Source organism: Acomys minous (genome assembly GCF_964271855.1).
Source record: "Acomys minous genome assembly, chromosome: 8".
Taxonomy (NCBI): Eukaryota; Metazoa; Chordata; class Mammalia; order Rodentia; family Muridae; genus Acomys; species Acomys minous.
The window spans coordinates 94657897-94684850 of NC_140489.1; the positions used below are offsets into that span (position 1 = coordinate 94657897).

General features: G+C 43.2%; 1 long non-coding RNA gene across 2 annotated transcripts; it reads left to right on the forward strand.

Moving 5' to 3' along the window:
- Positions 1-3334: 3334 nt before the first annotated feature.
- On the forward strand, positions 3335-26954 carry LOC311603811. 2 transcript variants are annotated; one of them, XR_014781269.1, is made up of 4 exons: positions 3335-3450; positions 11430-11603; positions 20768-20981; positions 26826-26954. It is a non-coding gene; the product is annotated as an uncharacterized lncRNA (long non-coding RNA). The 2 variants fall into 2 exon arrangements; XR_014781270.1 differs by lacking the exon at positions 26826-26954 and having other exon boundaries at positions 20768-21231.

Here is a 26954-nt window from a genome sequence, read left to right on the forward strand (position 1 = left end):
TATCCTTCCTCTGAGTGCCACCAGGCCTCCCCATCCAGGGGATGTGGTCAAATATGGGGCACCAGAGTTCGTGTGAAAGTCAGACCCCACTCTCCACTCAACCGCGGAGAATGTCCTGTCCCTTGGGTAGATCTGGGTAGGGGTTTGAAGTTTACTGCTCGTATTGTCCTTGGCTGGTGCCATAGTTTGAGCAGGATCCCTGGGCCCAGATTTGCCCATCATAATGTTCTTCTTGTAGGTTTCTAGGACCCTCTGGATCCTTCTATTTCCCCATTCTCCCATGCTTCTGTCACCTAGAGTCCCAATAGGATGTCCTCCCGTCTGTCCCACTTTCCTGGTAAGTGAAGACTTTCATGGGACTTAAGCCATGTAGCACAGAGCTACTTGTCCACTCTTGTCTATTGCTACATTGTTGACAATAGCCAAGTTATGAATTGGCCTAGGTGTCCACTGGAATGGAGAAACAAAAAATTGGTTTCTCTATATAATGGAGTTTCATTTAGCCATGATAAAGAATGAAATTATGTTGTCTTCAGGAAAACAGGTGTGAGTAGAGATTATCATATTAAGAAAGTTGAGACTCAGAAAGACAAATATAGCATGTTCTGCCTCATTTTTGAGTGATGTTTTAAAAATACATAAATATATGTAATCATATGTGGTATCTGGGAAGTGAAATTAGAGTCAGGTCTCTTTGAATGATGATGAGTAAAGGGAGTGGGGATGTGAACGTGGTTGAATCACATGATGTGAAACGTCTCCAACTACGAAAATGTCTCCATGTACAATGGATATATGACAAGTAGATTATTGTCAGCATGTGTGCATGAGAGAGAGAGAGAGGGCATGAGGGAAAGAGAGAGACAGAGGGGGGGGGGAGAAGAGAAAGAGAGAATGATAGTTCTCATGAGAACTGAATTAGCTTTTAGAAATCAAAAGGGAAACTCTTGTCCCTCCCCTCAATTCTAGCTTCCTGCCTCACGCAATGTCCCCTGCTCTCCCAATCCTCCCTCCCTGTCTCCCTCTCTGTCCCTTCCCCTGTATGCTCCCACTACGCTGTATTATCACTATTCTGTCTGATGCCCAGACATCACTTTTGTATGGTAAGTGCTTTACCCACTGAGCCCTCTCCCAAGCCCTGTAATGCCATGAAAATCGCTAACATTTTAAGCTTATATGATGGGACCTGGCCAGGTTGCTGTGTACTGTCCTAAGGTGTCATGCTCCACCACTAGACAGCAGAAGCCTTGGGAAGTGGGGCAGAATGTTCTGGAGTTCCTTTTGCATCCTCTTTCTCTCTTTCTCTCTTGTTTCCCCTCTCCCATTGTGCTCCTTTTTATTTAGCATCTCCTGATAGAGAAACTTAAACTATGATGGGCAAATTTACTTGAAGATTTAGAAAATTAACTTAAGTAAATGTCCTGTGAACTGGATCACAAGGTTGCAATACAGAAATATATATATAACAGTGTAAGTCCCCTGACATCAGATGTATGGCCACAAATAAAGAAGAGAGAAGACAGAACATGATTAAAAGGCAAACAAACAAGCAAACACTTCAGAAAAACTGATTAGTAAAGAACCAAATATGTTTTCATATTTAAAGAGCCACATTGTTGGAAATCTGGTAAATTTTAAAGATGTAAAATTTCAAACCCCTGTCTCAGGCTGCTGTGAATTTCCCTGTAAGGAAAAGAGCAGTTTACATAAAATGGAACTAGAAATAAAACTTAGTGTGTGTGTGTGTGTGTGTGTGTGTGTGTGTGTGTGTGTGTGTGTGTGTGTGTATGGGGTGTGGAGTTCAGAGTGCATGCTTGTTCATGTGTGAGTGTGCACATGTATGTGTACATGTTTGTGTGTATGTGCACCCCTGTGGAACAGAGGTTGGCATCAGGTAGGTTTTTGGCTCTCTCTGTGCCATATTGAGACATGGTCTTTCACTTGAGCCCAGAGCTTGCTGATCAGTTAGTTTAGTTGTTCATTCTTTGCTTCTAGACCATTGGACTTACACTCATCCAGGGTTTATGTACATGCTGAAACCCAAACTCAGGTCTTCACACTTTTTTTTTTAAATTTTAAAGGCTCGTGTTTTTATTCCTTCTTTTTAATTTTTAAAATTTTAATTATATTTCTTTTTTTATGTATACATTTATATTACTACACATAAATAAAGTAAATTACATACAACAGGAAGAACCATGAAGCAATCAGGAATTGCATCCGTAGTGATTTGGCTATTTGGCTTGGCAGACTTACTCAAGTCTCTGATAGGGTTGAAGACCAGATAATTTATTCTTACAATTAAGCTTAGTTGTTTAGGGGTTAAGATGTTTTTAGGTCTAGGAAGACATTTTAATTTAATAGAGGTGAGATATGATAGATATTGATTTTCATTCAGAACTTTAGACTTACCAAGATAGAAATGATGTTTTTTTCAAGGTCTTCACACTATTAAGAACCGCCTCTTTATAGAGGGAGCCATCTTGCAAGGCCTAAACTTATTTTTCCAACATTAGGGGGAAAACAGAAGGTAACATTGGGTAACAATAACGTTTTGAGAAAAAATAATTTCTACTTCACATTTGTACAACCAGCTGAAATGTCAGTAAATAATAAAGATAAAATAAAGTCAACTGTAAGTTAAAAATAAATTCTATTTTTAGTGTCCCTGTCTTGTAGGGAATGTCTAAAAGATATGTCCCATAAAGCTGAATACATCAAATCACAAGGAAGACAGAAACCAGTAAGGTCAGGGACCAGGACTGTCCAGGGAGACCATGGAGGATGCTTCCAGTAATGTTTTGGTAGGGGAAGCTCAGCATATGACTAGGCAAGTGGGCAGCCAAGCCAGGATGCAGCAAGAAACAGGCACCTCAGAGGTGGCTCCAAGAAGTGTGTGTCCATTCCTGTGCAGCAGTGCACGTGCCTGCCATCTTCTTCACTACTATGCCAGAATACCTGGGAAAATCAACATAAGAGAGATAGGTTTGTTTGGCCTTTGGTTTTAGAAGACTGAATCCATGGTGGCTGCCTCCTTTGCCAGTCGTGAAACAGAATGCCACTGTGGGAAGGTAAGGAAGCTGTTCACCTCACCTCGGTAGGGTAGCAGAGCGAAACCAGAAATGAGGGGAAAGGGCCTAAGGCACTGCTTTCAATGGTAAGCACCCTGAGGCGTGGCTCACTTCCTCTAACTGTGTGTGCCCCACCTCTTGTAGCCCATTCAACAATGAACTCATCAATAGATGAGGTTATCACCATTATGATCCAGTAACTCCCAAAAGTACCTCAGCCTGGGAACCAAGTCTTAAGTACCCAATTATCTTTTGAGGGACTACTTCCTGTTTGAACCACAGTGCAACATACATGAAAAGAATGTAGAGATTACTTGATGCATCTGATATTGAGAAGAATATTTCCTCATAGTTGGGAAACTATGAAGGAAACTGTATGGTAGGTGGATGCATTTAGAAAACCTAAAGCAATTATTCTTTTCCAGGAAAGGAGTTGGGATCACGGTGCCTATGTCATCTCTGAATAACATTCCCATATTCTTACAACGTGAACACTGAATTTAACTGGAAATGTGACAACACATATTTGGAGATTGGACAATGTGTGTGTGCACATCCGGTGCTCGTCTCTGTATTCTCATTAGCAATAAGCCAGCAGATAACATCTGAACAGCACAATAATCAGGGTATAGTGAGCAAGCTCTTCAGAAGTGTGCCTTAGAATACATTAGATGGCTTAGAACAGAGAGCTGTGGCCTCGGGGCTGAGGGCTCAGAGGAGGAAGAGTCAGGCAGAGGACTGAGTTTCTTCATTTGCTTTAATTTTCTTTATCGTACTTGCAAACATTCTACACCTGTCAGCCCCTGCCCCTGGATTTTATTGCAAGATCCTAGAATGAAAAGTCTGTCATTAACTCTGTAATGCTGCTGCCAAAAATATCTGGCTTCTCCCACTGTTATTCTTACTAGGCTTCTAGAGAATCATTTCTCTCTCTCTCTCTCTCTCTCTCTCTCTCTCCCCGTGTGTCTATCTGTCCGTTTCTCTGTCTGTTTCTTTCTCCCCCCTCTCTTTCAAGAAGAACTCAGAAATGAACTGTGAACCAAGCAACCTGAGCCATAAACTGGCCATGAAGTAGTCCCTGGTAAAAGTGACCTGGAAAATCTGCCGAGGCAACAGGCCATGTTTATTGTGCAAATGCTGGTTGTGCTGTGACAACACTTCAGGAAGTTTACTTGTCTCCATGCTTTTAGAAAAGAGCTCCTGACTGGACTCAGTGAGTAGAGGCAGATAGATGATGCATTGGAAGGTTTTCTCTGTTTTGGGAACTGAAGCCAGAGGCAGTGGGGTGTTGGCATTTGGTTTTCTGCGTAACCTCTCTGTCTGCCTCTGTTAACCCACTAATGAATGCTACCGGGGCAATGAGGAAGGCTTCCTTGGGATCAATGTACTTGCTCTTTTTCTTACTCTCTTTGGCTCCTTGCTCCCCCTTTTCTCTTCTCCACCCAACATGGTTTTTGCACCCAACAAGCTCCCAGTCTTTCTTCTTTGCAACTCAGACTACATGGACCCTGATGTCACCAGCCCAGGATGGGAGAAAGACACTGCCTTAGTGTCCTATTGCTGTGGGGAAACACCACAACCAAGGCAGCTCTTATAAAATAAGGCATTTAACTGGGTCATCCTTACAGCCTCAGAGTGTCAGTCTATTATCATGGCAAACTGTAGGCAGCAGCAGGGAGAGAGAGAGAGAGAGAGAGAGAGAGAGAGAGAGAGAGAGAGAGAGAGAGAGAGAGAGAGAGAGAGAGAAGGGGGGCACGGCTGACTAGACATGGTGTGGGGTTTCTCACATGGGGACTAAATATGTAGATATATGAGCCTATAGGGGAAGGGGGCCTTCTCATTCAAACCACCTCAGACACTTTCACGCTTTCATCCACACAAATGTGGATTCATCAATATATAGTGGTGTTGGTTCCAAACAGTCTTTATGGACATCTTGCCCATTAGGGAAAATCCTATTTACTTCTGAGTGATGATAGCTGAGGGCTCAGGCATGTATTGCGCCATTGGCTAATTGAAAACTACTTCCTGTCCTCTGCTGTTTCTCACCACAGACAAATGAAGATGCATCTGACAGACTCCTTGTTGTGGGTTTTGTGTCTTAGCTCAGCTCTAAATATTTAAAGCAGCCCATTCTTTATTAGATGCCCTGACGTGAGTTTTCAGTGCAGAATGTCTTGTCTCTCTATTAAAACTTCCCGAGGTTCTCTCTAAGTGGCTGAATAAAGGAACAGGTATTCAGAAGTCTGGGCTGCAGCTGGCTGGTGGAATCACTAAGAATAGGGTTCCCCCCCAACAGTCTTCTGAGGAGCATGCAGTATGAGTATTGCTTATTTTATTCTTCTCCATCAGAATTATTGTGTAAAGTTTTATGAGGGTACAGAATCCACCTTTCCTGTATCTCTGTGTGTTTAAAATGTATATGTTTGTGTGCAGGAGGCATGCCAACATGTGTGCACAGGAAGGCAAGAGCTCAAGCTCGGGTGCCATTCCCAGGAGCTGTCTACCTTGTTTCAAAAGACAGGGTTTCTTGCTCAGACCTGGCCCTTCCTATTTAGGCTATGTTGGCTGGCTAGAGAGCCTTAGGGATCCATCTGCCTTCACTTTCTTAGCGCAGGGGTTACAAGTTTACACCATGATGTCTTCCTTTTTTTTTTTGGCAGGTGCTGGGGATTGAATTCAGGGCCTCAAGCATATATACCACACATTTTACCAATTGAGTCATCTCTCAACACACTCAACAAACGAACAAATCAATAACAAAAAACCCCCCAGACCAACTGTATTTTACAAAGACTCTTGGTACCATTGAGACAGAAGCCAAAAGGGTGCTTCAAGAACATCATAGGATAACTGATCTATACCTAGTTACCTGGTCAGATATCTAGTCCTTTTGAGGAAAGACATCCTTGACACCCTCTACTGTGGCAGAAGTCATGGGGCGGGAGGGCTTAATGAATGTTTTTCTGATGTATGACACACAATTAGGTGGGTGGTCTATAGGAAGCCATATCTAAAGGCTGTGAGTCCTTACAGCTGAACGTGTTGGTTAGTTTTACCTCAACCTGACACTAGCTAGAGGCATTTGGGAAGAGGGAGTCTTAGTTGAGAAAATGCCTCTATGAGGTTTGCCTGTAGGCAAATCTGTTGTGCATTTTCTTGATTGAAGACTGATGTGGGTGGGCCCAGCTCATTGGAGGAGGTGCCACCCCTGGGCAGGTGGTCCTAGGTAACATAAGAAAGCAGGCTGAGCAAGCCAGTAAGCACCACTCCTCCATGGCTTCTGCTTCAGCTCCTGGCTTGAGTTCCTGTCCTGATTTTCTTTGATGGGAGACTATGATGGATGGATGGTGGTTTGAATAGGTTTGGCCCACCTAGATTCCATGATTTTGGATACTTGGCCCACAGGGAGGGGCGCTGTTAGGAGGTGTGGCCTTGTTGGAGTAGGTGTGGCCTTGTTGGAAGACTTGCCTGACAGTGGGGGGGTGGGGCTTTGAAGTTTCCAATGCTCAAGATCCACCCAGTTCCGGGGGAAGAGAGTCTCCTCTTGGGTGCCTGCAGAAGACTGTATGCTGCGTGGTGATGAAGATGCAGAACTCTCAGCTCCTGCTGCAGCACTGTGCCTGCCTGCATGCTGCCTTGATTCCCGCAAGGATGATAATGGACTGGATAAACCCCTGAAACTGTAAGCCAGACCTAAGGAAATCTTGGCCTTTGTAAGAGTCGGCCATGGCGTCTCTTCACAGTGGTGAAGAGAAACCCTATAAAGGCAGATATCTAAGCAAAGCAAACCCTTTTCTTCCTAGCTTGCTTATGGCTGTGGGGTTTTATAGAAACCCCAGCTAGCGCATTGAAGATAAGTGTTCAGGAGACTAGGTTGCTGCTCTAGTTCTGTGACCACAACCTGGTTTCTTTAGACCCCAGTTCCTTTATCTTCAGATAGGGGTAAGTTTAGTGGCTATTTTTTTTTTGTCAGTACTAAATAAAATAATACATAATGGAATTTACATAAGTATACTTTTAATGTTACTCAAATAAGCAGTGCAAATGAAAATTTGTTATGGTATTGTTATGACAGTTTGATATTTTATTGTGTATTATATCATACAGGAAATAAGAAATAATTTGAGGTTCAAGCCTTCATAGCATCAGAAAAAAGTGTTTCCCTCTCTCTCTCTCTCTCTCTCTCTCTCTCTCTCTCTCTCTCTCTCCCTCCCTCCCTCCTCTGTGTGTGTAATACAAACATAGAATGTTTCCTAGCTGGGTTTTTTTTCTATTTTTCTTTTACTTAAAATAGATTTTTTTCATACAATATATTCAGATTATAGTTTCCCCTCCCCAACTCCTCCAAGTTCTCTCTTCTTCCCTTCCATCTGGGTCCACAGTCTTTCTCTCCTTAGAAAGCAAACAGCCATTTAAAGAATAATCAAATAAATACATAAATAAGGTAAAATAAAAACAACTTGGAATAGGACAAAACAAACAAACAGAAAAAAAGAAGCCAAAGAGAAAGAATAAGAAACACGTGTAGTTATGGAGAAACACACATTTGCACAAACAGGAATCCCATAAAAACACAAAACTGCAAGGCATAATATATATGCAAAGGACCTGTAAAGTGTCAAAAAAGAAAAAAAAATACCCTCACAAAACATTATGAGATTGAAACAAAACAATAAACCTTTAACGATGTCATTGAGTTTGTTTAGCAATGACCTTCTACTGCTGAGCATGTAAAAACCTTAAAAATGGTTTGTATTCCCAGAGAGAATTCATTGGAGAAAACTAATTGTTTGAACAAATAGCTACCAATTGGAGATAGTTTCTGGGTAAAGAATGAGGGCTTCCCTTTTCCTCTCATCTCTGGGACCCATCTGGTGCTGACCTGTGCAGTCCTGTGCATGTTGTCACAGTCTCAGTTGATCCATATGTGCATTGGTCCTGTTGCACTGAGAAGGCCTTGTTTCCTTGGTGCTCTCCATCCCCTCTGGCTCTTACACTCTTTCTGCGTCCTCTTCTACAGAGTTCCCTGAGCCCCGAGGGGAGGGATTTGATGGAGATATCTCATTCAGGACTGAGTGTTCCAAGTTCTCTCACTCTCCGTACCTTGTCTGCCCGGGGTCTCTATGTTTGTTCCCACCTGCTGCGAGAAGAAGCTTCTAAGACAATGGCTGAACAAGGCACTGATTTGAGTACGCCAGAACATTGTTAGGAGTTAATTTTTGCTGTTGCTTTAACAGAGCAATAGTATTTGTTTTTCCCTCAATCCATGGCCTGTCTAGTCTCAGGCTCTTGGACATCTGAACGGTGTCAGGCATGGATTCCCCTCTCCCGGATTCGATCTTAAGTAAAGTCAGATATTAGTTAATTACTCCTTCACGCTTTGTGCCACTGTTGTACCAGCATTTCTTTTACAGACAGATCACCATCATTGATGTCAGTGCTTGTTTCTGGGTTAGTGCTTACCTTATCCTTTGGTAGCATGCAGAGTACATTCCAGTATATGAGCACTGTTTGGTAGTGGTGGAGGCTCTAGGTAGACCACCAGTTTGACTTCTCCATGTTCAGTGAGTTATGTGGGTGTTATCTTCAGCAATGGGGCCTTATCATTAGTTTGTGGAGAGCAACCTATAGCCGTGGCAATAGTCTGGGTTGTTTGGGCATTCCTGTGGGATCTCTTTGGCCAAAAACTCAATTAGATGTAACTCATTGCTTGTACTAGAAGCTTCATTTCTTAATGAGAGCTGTTCAGTTGGTACTCTTTCTCTCTGTTCTTTGGTGATTTCTTTTTAGATCACTTTCCCATATGTATAGGAAGTTTCTGCAGTATTAGGTTTCCATAGGGCTCCTACAGTGGCCATTACTTCTACTTGCAGGGAAAACTTTGATTGAAGTAGAGCTAGCCCAAGCCACTGAACATTTTCAGTTCCATTGATATTTCCTCTCAGAATTCCCACAGCACTTACTCTTCTGCTACTCAGCACTTAGTTAAGTAAGGATAGAGAGGATAGAAATGATTAACTTGGGAGTGTTCAGACCTCTTTCCTCATAGAGGAAAATCTGTTGGCAGCCCAGTGTGACACCCACTTCCCAATCTGTTGCCTGAAAGTTCGTCTATGCTCTAAAAATCTGTAATGGAGCATGGAGGCAGGAAGAGGAGGGGAGGGAAATTTCTTTAGGTGATTTGCAAATGAGAGAAGAGTGTGCTGAGATGGAGAGAGAGAGAGAGAGAGAGAGAGAGAGAGAGAGAGAGAGAGAGAGAAGGGAGGGAGGGAGGGGAGGGGAGAAGGAGGGAGGGGAGGAGGAGAGGGAAGGAGAGCGAGAAAGAGGGGAGGGGGAGGGGGAGAGAGGGGGGAGAGAGAGGGGGAGAGAGAGAGAGAGAGAGACAGAGAGAGAGAGAGAGAGAGAGAGAGAGAGAGAGAGGTAACGAGCGCCTGTTAATGCAGGTCTAGGTCTGAAATCCAGCCACTTGACAGATTGAGGCAGCAGTATCTCAACTCCAAGGCCAGAGTGGGCTACAGTGTAAATTCAAGGGCACCTTGGACAATTTAGTGAGGATATAGCCCAGGGATAGAAAGCTTGTCTACTTGTCTATCATATGCAAGAGCCTAGGTTCAATCCTGGTATCTTTTCCACCATCTTTTTAATAAATGCATTTTCCAGGATGCTCCCTTCTATAATTTAGACTTTAACTTTATTTTAACTTAAGCTTTATAAATATGGTAATTGTCCATGTATAGTTGTTTTCATTATTTTAAACTATGATGAATTTTAATTAAAATGATGAACTTTCAACTTGCTTTAAAGGGGGTAAATATTTGAGATTGTGACCATTTCCAAGAATCTATTAAAAGACTGAGAGGACAATGAAAGGAGTTTATTAGTCAAATGAAAAATGGTCTTAGCATGTGAATGGAAATGAGGAGAGGGTAGAGCAAGGTCTTGGAGCGAGACCAGTTCTTAACAACAAAAAGCTGACCAAGACCTCAGAATGAGCATCACTTCCCACCCTCTGCAATCAAATGTCCACACTCCCAAGTGCAGTACAGACTTGGAACTTTGTTCACTTCTCTGCACATCTTTCTACACTTTCCCTTGCATGCACCTTGCTCTGAACTCTAGCCTCCAACAATGCAGTCTGGATGTTTCACATCCTCTCTTTCCTCAGTGCCTTTGCCCATGCTGTATCTCCCCCTGGAAAACACCACTTTCTTCTTCCTCAGCCATCCTTTACTCTCCTGCAAAAATTAGCAATGTCACCTCTCCTGCAGATGCTTCCCCGCTTCCATTTTGTTTGCACCCCAAACATCTGTAACCTACTAGATTCTGTCCCTTCTACCTAATGCTAGTGACCTTGGGCAAGTTACTTGATCTCCCTACGTTGATTTTCTTAATTGCATAAGAAGATAATAATCATACTGTCATTTATAAAATTATTCCGGAGATAAAGCAATTGGTATGTTTGCTATAAAGCACATGGCTACCCAATAAGTGCTTTTATACTTCTGCTATAACCTATTACCAGCTTGCCAAGATCATTGCCACATCTACACCCCAAGTGCTTTCTTCACATAATTTTATTCATATATTGTTTGTGTCAACTTGACCCTCTGTGCTAGCTAGTTTTATGCCAATTTGATCTAAGCTACAGTCATCTGAGAAGAGGGAACCTCAGTTAAGAAAATGCCTCCACCACCACCACCCTTTTTCTGAAGGAAAGGGAGGAGAAGTGGATGGGAAGGGAGGTTGGGAGGGAGGACTGAGAGGAGAGGGGAGGTTGGGAGGGAGGACTGAGAGGAGAGGGGAGGTTGGGAGGGAGGACTGAGAGGAGAGGAGGTAGGAAAACTGCACCAGAGTATAAAATAATAAATAAATAAATAGGAAAGTATCTCCATAATATTTGGCCAGAGGCAAGCCTGTAGGGCATTTTCTTAATTAGTGATTAATGGCAGAGGGCCCAGGCCATTGTGGGTGGTAACACCCCTTGGCTGCTTGTCCTGGGCTTTATAAGAAAGCAAACCACCAGAAGCAAGCCAGTAAGCTGCACCCCCTCCATGGCTTCTGCATTAGCTCCTGCATCCAAGTTCCTGCCCTGTCTTCCTTTAGTGACGAACAATGCTGTGGAAGTGTAAGCTGATTAAACCCTTTCTTCCCTAAGTTGCTTTGGTTGTGGTGTTTCATCCCAGCAATAGTAACCCTAAGACACCCTATTTCATATGTTTTAATCTCCAGGCTAAGTGCAATATTTGGTATCAATGGGTATTCAGGACATAATTTTGAAATGTATTTATTGGTTTCTATAAGTCTTTTCTTTTAATCAGCTTATCTGTTTCTTGAAGTGTGCTTTCTGCTTTACAGAAGCCAGCATGGGTGCCAGCCAGTGCCCTGAGCATGGCCAGTGTTACAATGCACACATGGCAAGTGTGCAGAAAGGAATACTTGGGTGTTGGCTGACAGAAGACAGGGCAGACTGCAGGTGTAAGGACATATCTGCTGCCTACATGTCATCAGTGCCAGGCCGGAGGCTTGAAGGTAAACACTGGTGTGATCCTTTGCTTTATAAATCTCTCTCTCTCTCTCTCTCTCTGTCGTAATTAAAATGAAGATGAAGTATGGTAAGCCTGACTTCTGAGCCTCAGTTTGTGGGCTGAGGATGTTGTAAAGGGAAGATTAGAGACTTGTGGATGAGCTTACAGTAGGATGACTCTGAAGACTACGATGCTATGTCCTCCAAGTTGGGGTCTGTAGTATATAAAGTTGAGAGCTCATAGTTGGTAATTCTATGCATCTGCAAACCATCTCTTGTGGGACATCTGATTAGTTGGCTTATCACGTTGCACTTATTACAAAACAAAGATCTTAATAGTTATCTCCAACCAGGGAGTAGACAAAGCGATGCCTCAGTCCCATTCCTAACAGTGCGGCGCCCATGTTTCCATGCAGACATTTAGAGTGGTTTGTATCATATCCCAGCAGTGTGATGTGTTCTTGGTGTAACTCATACCACGTTCTATTAATATCATTTGGAACCTTGACTATGTAACTGGACACATTAGTAGATACTATTCCTTTAAAGGAATGTTTGATAAGCTGTTTGAGCTCTAAATTTACGTTTTGTTTAAAGGGTGCCATAAAAAGTTGAAATCAAGGGATTATGGGGGAATGCTTTCAGTTAAAAAATGAGAAAGTTATTTGGGTTTAATGAGAACATTTAAAGATTTTTCTAGGGATCTGAGATATTACGGGAAAAATATGAAGTCATTAGAAATGGAATGTAAGACTTTTTATTGCTCGTCTTTAAGCTTCTGGAAGTGAAACCTATAACTTGAAGGATGAATGGGCGAGGGCCTTGAGAAGTTCTTTGTCAAGGATTCAACTTGTTTCAAATCCCAAGGGAGGCTAAATGGAGGCCTCATGAAGAAACTTGGGATAGACTTAACCTTCTAAAGAAAATGAACCTGGCGTCCTGCCCCTTCTCCTCAGTGCTCACCTGCCATCTTCCTGTAACTGTCATGGCTGTTGATAGCACTCAATTGTGCCCAGCTGAGGCAGCTCTCATCCACATTCTCATCATCAGTCTCCCTGTTCTGTTCCAGACCTTGGGCAAAGTGGAGTAACAGCTTGCTTAAACCCACGAGATGAGCTGTAATTTATTCACGAAGACAGTATTTCTCACGAACCACTGCTAATTTCTGCAAGTCCAGGCCTGCTGTGGTGAGGGCTCTGCTTGGCACTCATGAAGGGCTTCTTCCACTCCCCCCCACCTCAGACACATAGACAAATCTGAGTCCACTTAGGTCAGGCAAAACTGTATGAGTGGATTCTGGCTAATAGGTCTGAGAAGAGTTTCTGATTCCTAAAATGAGCTTGTATTTTCTCCCTTAATCATCATCAGATGAAAACTGAAGACCCAAAAGAGGAATTCCAGGCCCTAGGAATTCCAGACCATCTCTAAATTAGGTCCATTTGATAGTGCCACTGGAGATGGCTACATGTGTTCATTGTGTGTGGGGCTTCAGATGATTAGAAAATGTCAAGTTACTAAGATTTGAGGGTTTATTTGTTCATGGAGCAGCTATTTTATGCATGAGATGCTCAGTTTGTCAACTTGACACAGCCTTGTCACCTGGAAGGAGTCTTACTGAGGGGTTGCTTGTATTGGCTTGGCCTATGTTTTGGACGGTGGGGGAATTCTGCTAATTAGATTAATTGATGTGGGAAGATCCAGCCCACAGCAGGCAGCACTGTTCCCTAGGCAAGGTCTTGGACTGGGTACCACTCTGAGCACAAGTAAGTAAGCGTGGATGCCTTCACTGCTGTCTGCTCTTGACTGTGGATGTGATGTGAGCAGTTGTTGGAAGTTCCTGCCTGATTTCACCATCAGGGTAGCTAAAACAAAAACAAAAGCCTCCTTTACTCTATCTGTTGCTTTTTCTTGGAGCAGTGTAACAAAGCAACAGAAGTGAGACCAGGACAGCGCAGGTCTCCTCTCTTCCAGGAGGTAACGTTTCACATAGAGACATGTAACTAAACAATTATAAAGCACGAGGAGAACAATGTCAAACTTGCATTGATGAGCAGGGCATAGGATGGAGGCTGCAGTGGTGACAACGGGGAGGCTGAAAATACACATTGTGTACTTCTTGTACAGGTGTTTGTATGGGTGGAGAGGACCAGGCAGAAGTGGGCTGATGAGGCAGAAATGGAGTCGATCACAATGGTAGATAGGACTCGAGAGGGAATGAGGCCTCAAATTAGGGTGTCTTACAGTGCATACTGGGACTCTAGATGTTTGAAGACAGATCCCATTCTAGAGCTGATGTGCAGTGCTACAAGAAGCCAGAGCTAGAATGCAAGCCAGAGCTAGAATGCAAGCCAGTTCTCTGCTTGTTCCCTCAAGTAAATGTTGCTATTTTAAAGGTCAGATGAATGAGAGGCAAGCTTAGTAATGTGGTTGAGTCAGATTTTGGCTCAATATCCTTGTTTTGTCATGTTTAGAAAACAGGTCGTTTGTTTGAGGGCCGCTGTTGGAGTAGCCTCTTCTTGCTGACAGCTTATTCTGTTTGTGTGAAGGCTGCGTATTCAGAGCCTGGGAGACTCCATAAGATGAGGCGGGAAGTAATTTTCAGGGATGGAGACCTAAGCTGGAGCATGGTGCTAATATATCAATGCACAACAAAGAACAACTTGAGATGTAGTAAGTCTCGGAGTGGAGTATGGGGAAACTCAGAATCAGAACACAGCTGGGTGTCTGGTAACGGTAGTTTTGCTGACTGAAAAAGAGCCCACGGGAAGGGAAGGGCTATGGGCAGACTTAGTGTAGAGTGCAAAGAATTAAGTTTTGGTGCTGTGGATGGAAGATGAAGCAGCCGAAGGGCTTCTAGGTAGACAGGCTGGAGCTGTCTGTCCAGGGCGGGAGGTCCAAATTTGAGAATGATTACATGGAAGGACAAGAGGAATATACCTAACTAGACAACGAGAAGGAAAGCGGCATAAGGGAATACTCTGGGGACTCTAAAATTAAGAAAATGAGCAGGATCTCCTTAGTTGGGTCGGGCACTGTGAGGGAGTGAGGCATCCTGGGTGTGCAGAGAGCAGGAGCTCTTAGAAATACTGAGGCTACAAAATCTGTAGGAGGCCTAGGAAGATACCCGTCAAAGTGCCTCTGTGGGAGTTATTAATTAGGATGTCTTTGATAAAATCTGGGACAGAGAAGAGAGTGGTGGGGGCCACAGTACCCCAGAAGTAGAACTCGAAAGCTTCTTAGGCCAACCACGGAGCTGGACGAGACCCTTTCTTTGCTCAGCAGTTCTCTCTCTGCAAGCTATTGAACCAAGGTCATTATGATGCTTTCATTCCTAACCATCTAATAATAAGATATCACCAAATGTGTGGTGGGCACACCATCCTCATAAAAATCCCATAAGGTGCTGATAAGGGTAGCTTTCCCCGAGGCTGAGAGTGCTTAAGTGATATGCCAAGTTAAGATTCAGGGAGCCAATGGGCTTCTGTACTGGAAATTAAAAACTAAGTTTGCCTCCCAACAAAGCCCACTTTCTTTTTCTTATTCTGTGCCATGCGATGCTTTTAATGCGGGCTAGGTCCAGGGCAGTATGTGAATTTCAGTAGTAAATCACTTATAAGAGCCATCCTCACTGTATTTTCATAGGCAGTCTCACTTAATAAAAAGCAGAATGTTCCTTTAGAGGAACATAAACAAAATTCAATGCGAAGCCCTTGAACTATTCTCACAGTTGGTATATAAAGAAAGACCAGGTTGATCAGCGAGGAAGAGAGAAATATGGAAGTTCCATACATACAGAAAAAAAAATCAATAGTAGCATAACAGTTTATGGAGGCAGTACATTTTTCTGTTAACCGTCTCTGAAGATGAGTAGTAGTCGATAGGTAAGGGAACTCTGGTGCATGTAATTCTCATTTACTACAGATAAGCCTATCTCTGCAGCCAATTATCTGATATAGCAAGAGGGAGCTTATGTTTCCTCAAGGTGTTCTCCTTGGGTGTGTGGCAGGAATAAATGTTTTCAAAGTCAACCAGCTTACTGTAGAGGGGTACTTTTTTATTTATTTATTTTATCCTGAGGAGAACATTTTCTGTAGCTAACAATAATAAAGAACCAGTGGTGCTATTTGGCTTTGGAGGTATTCAGAATTTTCTGCATAATCTTAGCATGTGCATGTTTTGTTCTACAGTCTTGCAGTTTCAGTTTCTTTGCATGCACGTTGTGTGTGTGTGTGTGTGGTGTGCATTATGTGGCATAGCACATGCATGTGAGTATGTGTGTGCCCCTATAGGTACATATGAAAGCCAGATCATGATTTTTGGATGTTTTCTCATATAACTTTCCACCTTATTGCCTTGAGACAGTCTCTCGTAGAACCATTCACTGTTTCACCTAGGTTAGCTAGCCAGGGGCTTCTCCATAAATTCCCCACCCCCACCCCATAAGCTTGGGTTACAGGTGTACACAGCTATGTCTAGCTTTAAAAAAATACTTTTTTGAGATTATCATATAATCACATCACTTTACCCTTTTCTCCCTTCAAACCCATAAAGTCTCACCAACATGCTTGTCTATGCCCAGCTCTTTCTGTGTAGGCTGGAAAATCAAACTCATCTCCTCCTGTTTTACAGAGCAAATAGTGTTATATATACGTGGTGTAATCTCCCCAGCCCTTTAATTAACTTCTTTTTATGTTCCCAAGTATCTTTTCAAAGAAAATCTAGTTTTCAAAGTATTTTGGTCTCACCATACTCAGATATTCCATTTGATAGTCAAAGAAGTGGAGCCCAGGCGGGACATGCCCTGCTCACCAGAGCACAGGGTGTCTGGGGTATACACTCAAGGCAAAGTGGCTTAGTTAGGGTTGTATAGACAACATCCCCCACAGGCTCAATTGTCTGATCAATCTGTTCCCAGCTTCTGGCTCCGCTTTGGAAGGGGAGGTGGAGCCTAGCTAGAGGAAGTAGGTCTCTAGAGGGCAGGCTTTTGAGTTTTATAGCCCTGCCCAACTTCCTGTCCTCTGTTTCCTGTTTTCATGAGATGGTTACAAGCATCCATCCACACTTGCCTCCACAACTTCCTGTCACTCCTACTGCTGTACCTTCCCTGTTAGGGTCATATTTCAGACCAAGAACCAAGCTCAGGCCTTCCTGTCTTGCATTGCTTCTTGTGGGGTCCTTGGCCACAGTAATGAGAAAAGTAACTGACACCACGGAGATTCATCTTAGGTACTCTTACATCTACCAGAGGGCCTGGAAGTGTGTGGCACTGAGTGTGGTTGGCAGTGGAGAAGGAGACAGTGTCTCAGCCCTCGGGCTTCTAAGGACAACACAAACAAGCCTAGTCTGAAACTTGGCGTACGGCTCGTTTCTCCTGCTCTAGTTCCACCACACTACAAAGTCTATGGACCACTCAGCCCCATCCCCACCCAGCTCACACCTGCCTTACAACATGGGAGAAAGGCTGCTCCAAGGAGGTAGGAAGAGGAGCCTCGGCTCGCAGGCAGCTGCTGGCGTTGCTTCTTTTCTGCACTAGCTGTAATTCTCACTCAGTCCTTGTTCAGCACCAACTTGGTAAACAAGCCTATTTGTAAGCACACGGGCCCACGTCTTGGATTTGATTTCTTGCTTGTTATCTCTGTTAGTCAGGCTAATCTAGGCTTTAGCACAATAACAAGCAAACCCCCAAGCCTCAGTAGCCTAATGCCCAAACATCTGTTTCTCACTCATGATTTGGCAGCTGCTGAGGGCAGTTCCATGTCAGGCCACAATTTAAAGATCTCAGTCTCTTGGTTTGTGTATCTTTGCCATTTGGAAAATCTGATGTCCAGGTTTCCACAAAGAGGACATTTGAGATGGAGGGTTGAGCACCATCTCTCAAATATTTAGAGATTGCATGTATTACTTCCTCTTAAGACTAAGACACACACACACCCAATATATATAACATATGTCTTATATATGTTGTATATAATATATATATAAATGAATATTATATATACATTTTTTCTACTAACTCTAAGAATATTGGAGAATTTAGGAACATTAATAGATTCAGCTAGCAGTAAACTTCTCTGGTATAGTATAAAACTAATATAGCCACCATGTTTGTGTTCTCCTAAATCTACATGCTGATATCCTGAGCAAGGTGTGATGGTTCAGACCTGTGTCTCAGCACTGAGGAAGGTGCCAATGATTTGATGCCAGCCTGGGCAACACTGCATAGAGTGAAAACTTTGTTTCAAATAAGACCCCCCACAAAAGCCCCAAAACAACAACAAAATCCCACAAACCAAACCAACTCAAAGATACCCAAGTATAGCCTTTAAAAATGAGGGTTTTGGCTTTTTGACTCATTGCCTTTACGTCTCTCTGATGTGTTCTTCTGCAGCATTGTTGCTATTCTTGAATTTTCTTCCTTGATACCGGAATCTAGCTTCTTCAGGCTTCCAGTGTAAACTGAAGGCCAGTAGCTCTCTAGGAACCTTCTGGTCCTTCAGTGCCAGACCGGGACTGCTGAAGCAGGTGTGAGCGACTACTGGCTTCTTAGCTTTTCTCTTGTGAAAGAAGTTATTGTTGGGCTACACAGACCAAATGGTGTAAACTGATTTGCTAAATTCCCTCTTAATGACAGAGAGAGAGAGAGAGACAGGGAGGGAGGGAGGGAGGGAGGGAGGGAGAGAGAGAGAGAGAGAGAGAGAGAGAGAGAGAGAGAGAGAGAGAGAGGAGAGATTCTAGTACCTCAGTGAATTAACAGACTCATCCATTACTTTAAGACCTATGGTAGCTAGGCCTAATGACTCACTCCTGTTATTCTAGCACTAGGGAGGTGGAGGTGGAGAGCTGCCAAGAGTTTGAGGTCAGCCTGGCAAACCTTTCTCCCAAAAGCCAGAAAAATTGCAAAACAAAAACCCCAAACCTCACCATCACCACCACCTATAACAAAACAAGTTGAGCAGCAGCAGCAGCAACAAAACAAACACTCAACTAACAACAAAGGGAAGGCAAGGCTGACAGAAGGTTGGAGGCAAGCATGAAGGAAATGCTTTTGCAGTCACAGGGTCATATTGAGATGGGGTAGGAGAAGGCCTGCTTCCTCACTCTCTGCTCTCCACCAGGAGGACACAGCAAGGCCTGTGCCACCACAAAGAGCTTTCATTAGGATCCACCACCAGGCTTCTTCCCTGGTCTTGGTTTTTCAGACCAAGACACAACTTCCTGCTGTTTAGACTACTTATTATGTGATGTTTTTGCTATAGCAACTAAGACAACTATATAGAACTCCGTGACGGCTTTTTGGTTAGTTTTGATTGGTTGGAGTTCTCATTTGCAAAGCCTCTGCTGGACTCTGACTTGATATTCTTTTCCCCATGTGAAAACCAAACAAAACTTGCAAACAGATATTTGCCCCTCAGCCAATCATGTCTCTTGTCAATACATGTTGCTTAGATCCTTCCATTTGACCTTCCCATTGCACGTAAATAAATATTAAACTAAAACTTATCAGTGGCTTAGACATTGGTGATTCCTCAAAATGGGTAAAGCCTGTAAGCACAGTTTTTTTTTTTTTAAAAAAACTGGGATTGGAGGGATAAATGTAAGCAAGCTTCCCACATGAGTGTGTTGAGTCTACTGGGAACTGGTCCCAAGCCTGTAAGTTAATAAGTATTTCCAAGTTTGTGTGGTGATACACATCTTTAATGCCAGTACTTGGGAGGTGGATCTCTGTGTGTCTGAGGCCAGCCTGGTCTTTGTTTCAAACAAAGAATAAGTGTTTCTGAGAATACTGTCTTCATTTGATGATGAAAATATGCACCCCAATATTATCAGGGAGCAACAAGTGAGTGAGACGTGGGAGAGAGATTAGCATAGCTGATTGTTTTGTTTGTAAACCCATTCATGGTGTCATTGTTACTTAGAGATGGTGTGGTGGCATCTGTCATAGTGCTGTACCATACTGTCCTGGAAACTATCATCATGAATTCAGTTGTTCCTAATTGTAAAAGATCACGACAGCATGGCTCATTGACTGTTGACCTTCCCTCAGAGAAAGAGTGGTAGGGACAATGACAATCATGGGACCCTCACTGGAGTATCCCAGTCACCCCTTTCAACTAGGTGTGTGCAGTTCTGCTGTAATGGCACATGGTCTCAGGGAGGGGCTAGGCGTGTATATATGGAAAGACTGCAGGAGGGTTCTGTCTGTAACCATGGGGGAGTCATAATTCATGCTGGATGCAGACCTTCTAGTGTGCTTGCTTTAAGGTTACCTGCATTGTTCTGTATAAAGCCTAATAAACTTGCTGCTTCCTCAGAGTGAAATTTGGTGCTAGCTTATCTCATTATGAAGATGGGTCTCTTAGAAGAGGGGTAGATGTTGTTTTTGCCTCCCCCAGGGAAGGGATTCTAGCAACATATAGCCAGGGCCAATGCTTTCAGGGACCACTCAGGGCAGAACATACTTCACTCCCTCCCCCATCTGCATTGCTACAGGGCTGGTCTCTGTCTGTTTTCCTTCTTACAAACAAAAAACCTAAACAACAGCAACACCCCCAAAACATATCCCCTCAAAAAAAGCAAAAAAAAAAAAAACCCACAAAGCAAAACAAAACAAACAAAAAAAACCCAAACAAACCAAAAAACCAACCTCCTAAAGCCCTGCAGTTTGTAAATAAGCTCACTTGCTAGAGTGGGAAGATTCTGGTGGGTTAGCAAGACATAAGTGATATTGGGGGTCTTGAGATTATCTACAACAGGGATGTTGACTCTTGGGGACTTTGTGAGGGTCCCAGTGACTGCTCAGAGATGAGGTCATGTGAGTTGTCTCGCTGAGTTATAAAAGGTGGGGTGGCCTGACCCCAGTTGGCTGGTTACTCAGTCCAGACAAAGCTAAAGAAAAACAGTTGTCCACTGGCCTTTCAACTCTGCTCCTTTCCCGTTATTTCTTCAGCCATTTATAGTTTAGTGTCTGGAAAGCACTAGGCTTAAGCTTGGCAGGGCTTGAAACATAAATCATTTGCCGAGCGAGAGCCTGGAAGCGTGACTAGGACAGGGCGTATGGACTGGGGTGGACGCATGTCTCATTTACTGGCTGAGAATGCTTTCATTTTAACTCCAGTGAAGACACAATGCCAGACTCACATTTGCCACCTGTTTGTGTGTATTCTCCCAGGTACTTGGTGGGTACAACATAAGGACGCCGGTCGGAAAGCAAGCATGAACTGGACGTGATAAGTGGCATTGAAGTGGCACAGGCGTTCTACTATGCTGTACACCTCCCAGAATTACCTCCCAGCCTCTGCTCTGGCCTGGGCTGTTTATAGAAAGAGGTCTTTGAAAGTGTTTACCTTTAAATGCAACCAGGCTGTACGTGACAAAAAGCTGAGGTGAAAGAAACATTTGTTACTCATTCCCATTCCTTTGTCCTTCCTCACTTCACAATGAAACACCTCTCATATTCCTCCCCTGATAACACATTTTTTTTTTGTTTTTTTTTGTTTTTTGAGACAGGGTCTCTCTGTATTGCTTTGGCTGTGCTGGACTCACTCTGTAGTCCAAGCTGGCCTTGAACTCATAGCGATCCACTTGCCTCTGCCTCCCTAGTGCTGGGATTAAAGGCGTGCACCACCGCGCCCGGCCCTGATTACACTTTTGAGCACCTCACCCTCAAGGGTTGTCCTTTGCCTTGGGGAGAGCCTCCAGTGAGTCCCACCAAGAGCAGTTACAGTAGCATCCTGCCTGGTCTTGCTACCTCCAATTCTAAGTTGAGCAAATTTACTTTTTAATCCTTCTAGCGAAGTGATACTTCAGAGCACAAACATGACTGTATAAAATTTCCTATAGATCTGATCACTTGTAGAATAAATCCCAGCTTCCCTTTAGCTATGCAAGGCATGTTGGGTTGGAGTTCTAATGTTCCTATGCATTCTTTTTCCGCTCCCGGCATGCACTGTTGCAGCAGTTTGAACAACAACCTACAGTTTACTCATCTGTTTAGTGCTCTTGTGTGCTTCGTTTCTCGTCCATATGTTGCTACCCACAATGCTGCTGTTTCACTCTGTCTTCTTTCAAATTCAAATGATCCCAGGCTCTCTCTTGTGAGTAAGAGGTTCCTTCTCTGGGTTCTGGTAGCATTTATTACACTAAATCATACATTTTAGCTCATAACCTTCAGTAGACTTAGAGACTCTTGAAAATAGACATTGCATCTTCTGTAACTTTGATTTTTATCATGTGTGGCTGTGTTTTGGACTTTCCATTATGTTCTGTGACATCATGCCACTTATCACATTGTCTTAATAATCAATGGCATTACAGTAAGTCTTAAGATCAGTTTAGATAAGCGCAGCAACCTGGTTCTCCCCTTCAAAGCTATTATGGCTTTGTATAATCTTTATGTTACTCCAGTCATTAGAATTAGCTTTTCAGTACAGACAAATAAAAGCTCTTTTAGGATTCTGTTTTGCTTTGGTTAGAGCTGCGTCTCATGTAGCCTAGGCTGTCTTTGAAATTGTTACATAGTCTAGGATGACCACAAACTTCTGGTTTTTCTTGCTTTTATTTTCCAAGTGCTAAGATGACTGAGTGCGCTGCCACACCTGGCTTCTCCTTGGTCTTCTGATGGGGACTGTATTTAGTACATAGATGAATACATGACACACTGACACTTTAACACTATCTATCCTTCTGATCCAAGAATGTGGGAGCTGTGTCCACTCACTCAGGTTATCTTCTGCTCTTAACAATGCTTTGTAGTTGTAGTTGACAGTATACAACTCTTGTTCATCTTTTGTCACTTAAAAAAAAAAAAATCCTGACACGTAAGAGCTCAAACTTTTGCAATAAATCGTGAGAGAATTGTTGGCTTCCAGATGGAGTCAACAAAAGGCTCCTTAAATACTCCCACCTCCCTCATGGGAGAGGATGGGTTGCTCTGCAGAGAGTGGCCTCCCACCCTGCTAACTAGGGAGTCCTGCTGGGATTCAGAGAACTTGCCTGTGTAAGCAACTTTCCCAAGTCCAAGGACTATGGGAAGAAAAGGATGCTGGGAAAGATGCCTTTTTTTTTTAAATATAAAAAAGGAGATTTGCTTTAATTCATTGAAGGCAAAAACTTGTATTCTTCAAACCCAGTAGATGGTGTTAGGCAGTCAGCTTCGGGGAGGAAGAGGCTGGAGTTGGTTACCCTGACTAAGGTCTGGGCTTTGCTGGGCCTGTGAACCATCATCAGAGTTGTGGCTTTTAGAGGTGACTTTCTTCTGAAACAGAGCCAGACTTCATGTGTGGGAAGAGAGCTGGCTATCCAAGTAAAGCATGACTTAGAAGTGACTGCAGAGTCTCAAGATCACAGGGAAAATGCAGAGAAAGCCAAGCACCCTTTTCCGGGTTCTTCCAATGCCTCCAAGGTTGTGAGAAGTTCATAGTTACATACCTGTTCACAATGCTTTGGCTTCAAATAAAGGTCTCCTACAGTTCAGTTGCCATGACGCCCATCCCCCTCTTGGCTGAAGAGTGTCTAACAGTTCCCACCGCCTCCTGAATTGTCCAAGTGTCTTTTTATGGCATGGAAATTCCTCAGTAGCCAGCGTCCAAAGGCTAGCAGACTTATGTCCTGTTTCCCCTGTGCTCATCCTGCTGTGTAATCATCCACAATGTATTCAGTTCTCATAAATGACAGAATTTTCACCTCACCTTTACTATTGCAGCTCTCCCTGCATGGCTTCAGCTCACTCTCCTACTTGGTTTAAAAAAAAAAAACCTAAAATATTTTTTGAGAACCTTTAGCAGTTTAATTTTCCTAGCCTTACTTTAATATGCTGATTTATATTTCTTAGCCAATGGATCTGGAAGCTGGAATAAAATTTCTTTTATTTACTTATCAAGAGTTTAGTTCTCAATTATGTGCATATGTCTACAACTGAGTGTGGGTTTGTACACATGAGTACAAGTGCCCATTCAGGCCAGGAAGAGGCGTTGATAACCTTGGACTTGGAGCCACATAGGATTACAAGCCACCTCACAGCTGAGAACCCAGGTTAGGTCCTCTGGAAGAACAGTGTATGTTCTTTAGCACTGAGCTCTCTAGTCAGCCCCACCCCCCACTACGGAGCTACCACTCATCAGCGTTCTCTAGTCTTTATCTGTTATCCTCATTTGTATAACATAATCTGTTGCTTCCTCTCCCTTTCCCTCTCCATCCCCCGTCTCTTCGTGTGTGTGTGTGTGTGTGTGTGTGTGTGTGTGTGTGTGTGTGTGTGTGAGAGAGAGAGAGAGAGAGAGAGAGAGAGAGAGAGAGAGAGAGAGAGAGAGAGAGCGCAAGCGCCCATGTCTGGGCTGCTCTCTGTATATGTACTAGACTGTGAGTCCCCTCACTAGCACCTTTTTGGTCATGTAGCCTCTTTAGGACCAAGCATCCTAGACCTTACATACCAGTAAGTATTTGCTTGTTTTGTGAAGGAGAAGACTAGTAAAGCAAAGGGTGTCCTGGGTAGATGCTGTATGAGGAAACATGTTTCTGGAAATAGGTTTTCTGTCCTTACAATACACACACACACACACACACACACACACACACACACACACACACACACACATCACCTCAAAGTTAGATATAAAAACTTTTTTTAAATACTGATCCCAGGGGGGAAGAAATGTAAATTTATATTCAACTAATTCCCATGGTGAGATGTTGAGCTTGATTTAGTTTTCCATGATTTAATAGTCTGTATAAGAGGATGCCACAGTCTTCAACGGGTCTAAAGTCACAACCATGAGACAGGCCGAATTTGTAAGTGTTTAAAGTGAAGACAGCCATATGTTCCTAGTCAGCACAAGGAAGATCACTGAAGGTCAGGCACAGAAGCAAGAGCGTTCTCTCAGCTCACTGAAAGAATTTTCAGCTGATAACATTCCTGAATGACACGGTCTATATGTCGATTGTGTACTGCTTTCTACACATCTGCCAGATGCTTCAAACATGCTTTAGCTACTGGGTAAACTGCCATTTACAAAATGCATAACATGCATATACCACTTAACAGTTTATCTCTATATGAATTTGCTTTTATTATTGCAAAGTTATGTAAAATGTTATTAAGAGGAAACAAAAAGAGACGTATCTGTTTTCTTGTACTTGAAGTGATCCCACCCCCTTGTCTGTGCCTACATCATTTCCAGGAGTTGAGAACATGCCATATGCTCTCCTCTTCTATTTGTCTGTACATCAAAGCATTAGTCTGTGTGAATTTACTGGCATTTCATAGTTTTTATTTTAATTTGAACTTAAGATTGCATTTAATACATTAGGACCCAGTTTTCATTCTTTTCTTTTAAAGAGATTTATTTATTTATTATTTATACATTATTCTGCCCACATGTGTGTCTGCACACCAGAAGAGGGAACCAGGTCTTATTATAGATGATTGTGAGCCACCATATAGTTGCTGGGAATTGAGCTCAGGACCTTTGGAAGAACCTCTGAGCCATCTCTCCAGCCCTAGAAACCATTTTTTAGTAATGTATGAGTTTGACAAATGTTTGCACCATAACAAGCAAAACAGACACAAACAATCACAATCATCAGGTATCAAAAGGGCACAAATGGGGCTAGGGATGTCACAATTGGTAGTGTGCTTGCTGTGCAAACACAAGAACCAAAGTTCAATGCCCAACACCCATGGCAAAGCTGGGTTTATTGGTACAGACCTGTACTTCTGTCACTAGAGTGTCAGAGACAGAGGAATCGCTGGGGCTTGCTCTCCAGTAAGCATAGCTGAATCAAGCTCAACATTCAGTGGAGGATTTTGTAGAAGAGTAAATGAAGATGACCTTTGACATTGACCTCTGGCCTTCACATGCACAAACCTACATGTGAATATATCCCCCCCACATGAACACACACACACACACACACACACACACACATACACACGCACACACACACATGTAAGATATGAATAGAAAGACCTCTCAACAGCCAAAACTGGCACAATTTGAGAGACAAAGTAAACAAAGTGGCATTGATGTATAGTGGTCCATGAGAACAATTAAAAAAAAAAGTAATTAATGTGGTTATGAGGCAAGTTGTCCTTAGGCTACATTTGAGAAAATCTGCTTTGGGCATTCATAAAATAACCAGCTAGCCTCTGCTGTGGTCCATGATGCGTGTTTTTCAAGAAATAAGAAGCAGCCTAAGTATTGTGGGTCCTTGTGCTATGGCATAGGGCAAGTCTAGGATGCTGACAGCTCCTGAGATAGTATCACTTTTCCAGGCCAAGGAGACCTGCTTTGACAGACTCTGACACTTTCCCATGGGCTTTCCTTTGCCTGAATCTCCCCTCACCCTTTGTGTCTAGATAACTCCCTTGTCATTGCCAGTTCATCCAAGAACTCTTTCCAATCTGTGGTAGTTTGAATGTAATTGGCCCCCATAGGCCCATAGGGAGTGCCTCTATTAGGAGGTGTGAGCTTGTGGGAGTAGATGTGGCTTTGTTGGAGGAGGTGTGTCACTGTGGAGACAGACTTTGAGGTCTTATGTATATGCGTGTGTGTGTGTGTGTGTGTGTGTGTGTGTGTGTGTGTGTGTGTGTGTGGAAGCCACGCCCAGTAGAATAGTCTCCCTCTGCTGCGTGTGAATCAAGAGATGGAACTCCAGGTTCCATCTCAGCACCACGTCTTTCTGCATGCTGCCATGACTCCCTCCATGATGGTAATGGACTAAGCCTTTGAGGCTGTAAGCCAGCACCAATGAAATGTTTTCTGTTATAAGTGTTGCCATGGTCATGATGTCTTCTCACAGCCATAGAAACCCAAACTAACACACACTCCATCTCCAAGAGAGAAGTAATCTCCAGTGTCTCCAGTTTATCTGAGGCGCCCCTTCTCCAGACCTCCTGGCCTCTGAACAGCGCTCTCAGGGCTAATCATCTACTGATTTAGGCTTCTTTGCAAAGCCACTTGAGGACAGGTCTAATCTATTAAAAAAACTTAATGTTCATCTATTATTTTTACATATATGGGTATTTTGCCTGCATGTACATGTTCATCACTTGAGTGCCTGGTTCCTGGGAAGGTCAGAAGAGGGTGTCAGATCTCCTGAGACTGGAGTTATAGATGCTGTGAGCCACCACGGAAGTGATGGAAACTGAACCTGTGTCTTATAGAAGAGCAGCAAGTGCTTTTAATTGTTGAGTAATCTCTAACTCAGGTCTAATCTACTTTATCTTTCTTTAGGCTTTATCTTAAGGGTAATGTGTTTGTGTTGTTGTCAACTTGTTACAAGTCAGAGTCATCTGGGAAGAGGGAACCTCAACTGACAATGTGTCTCCATCAGATTGGCATGAAGGCAAGTCTATAGGATAG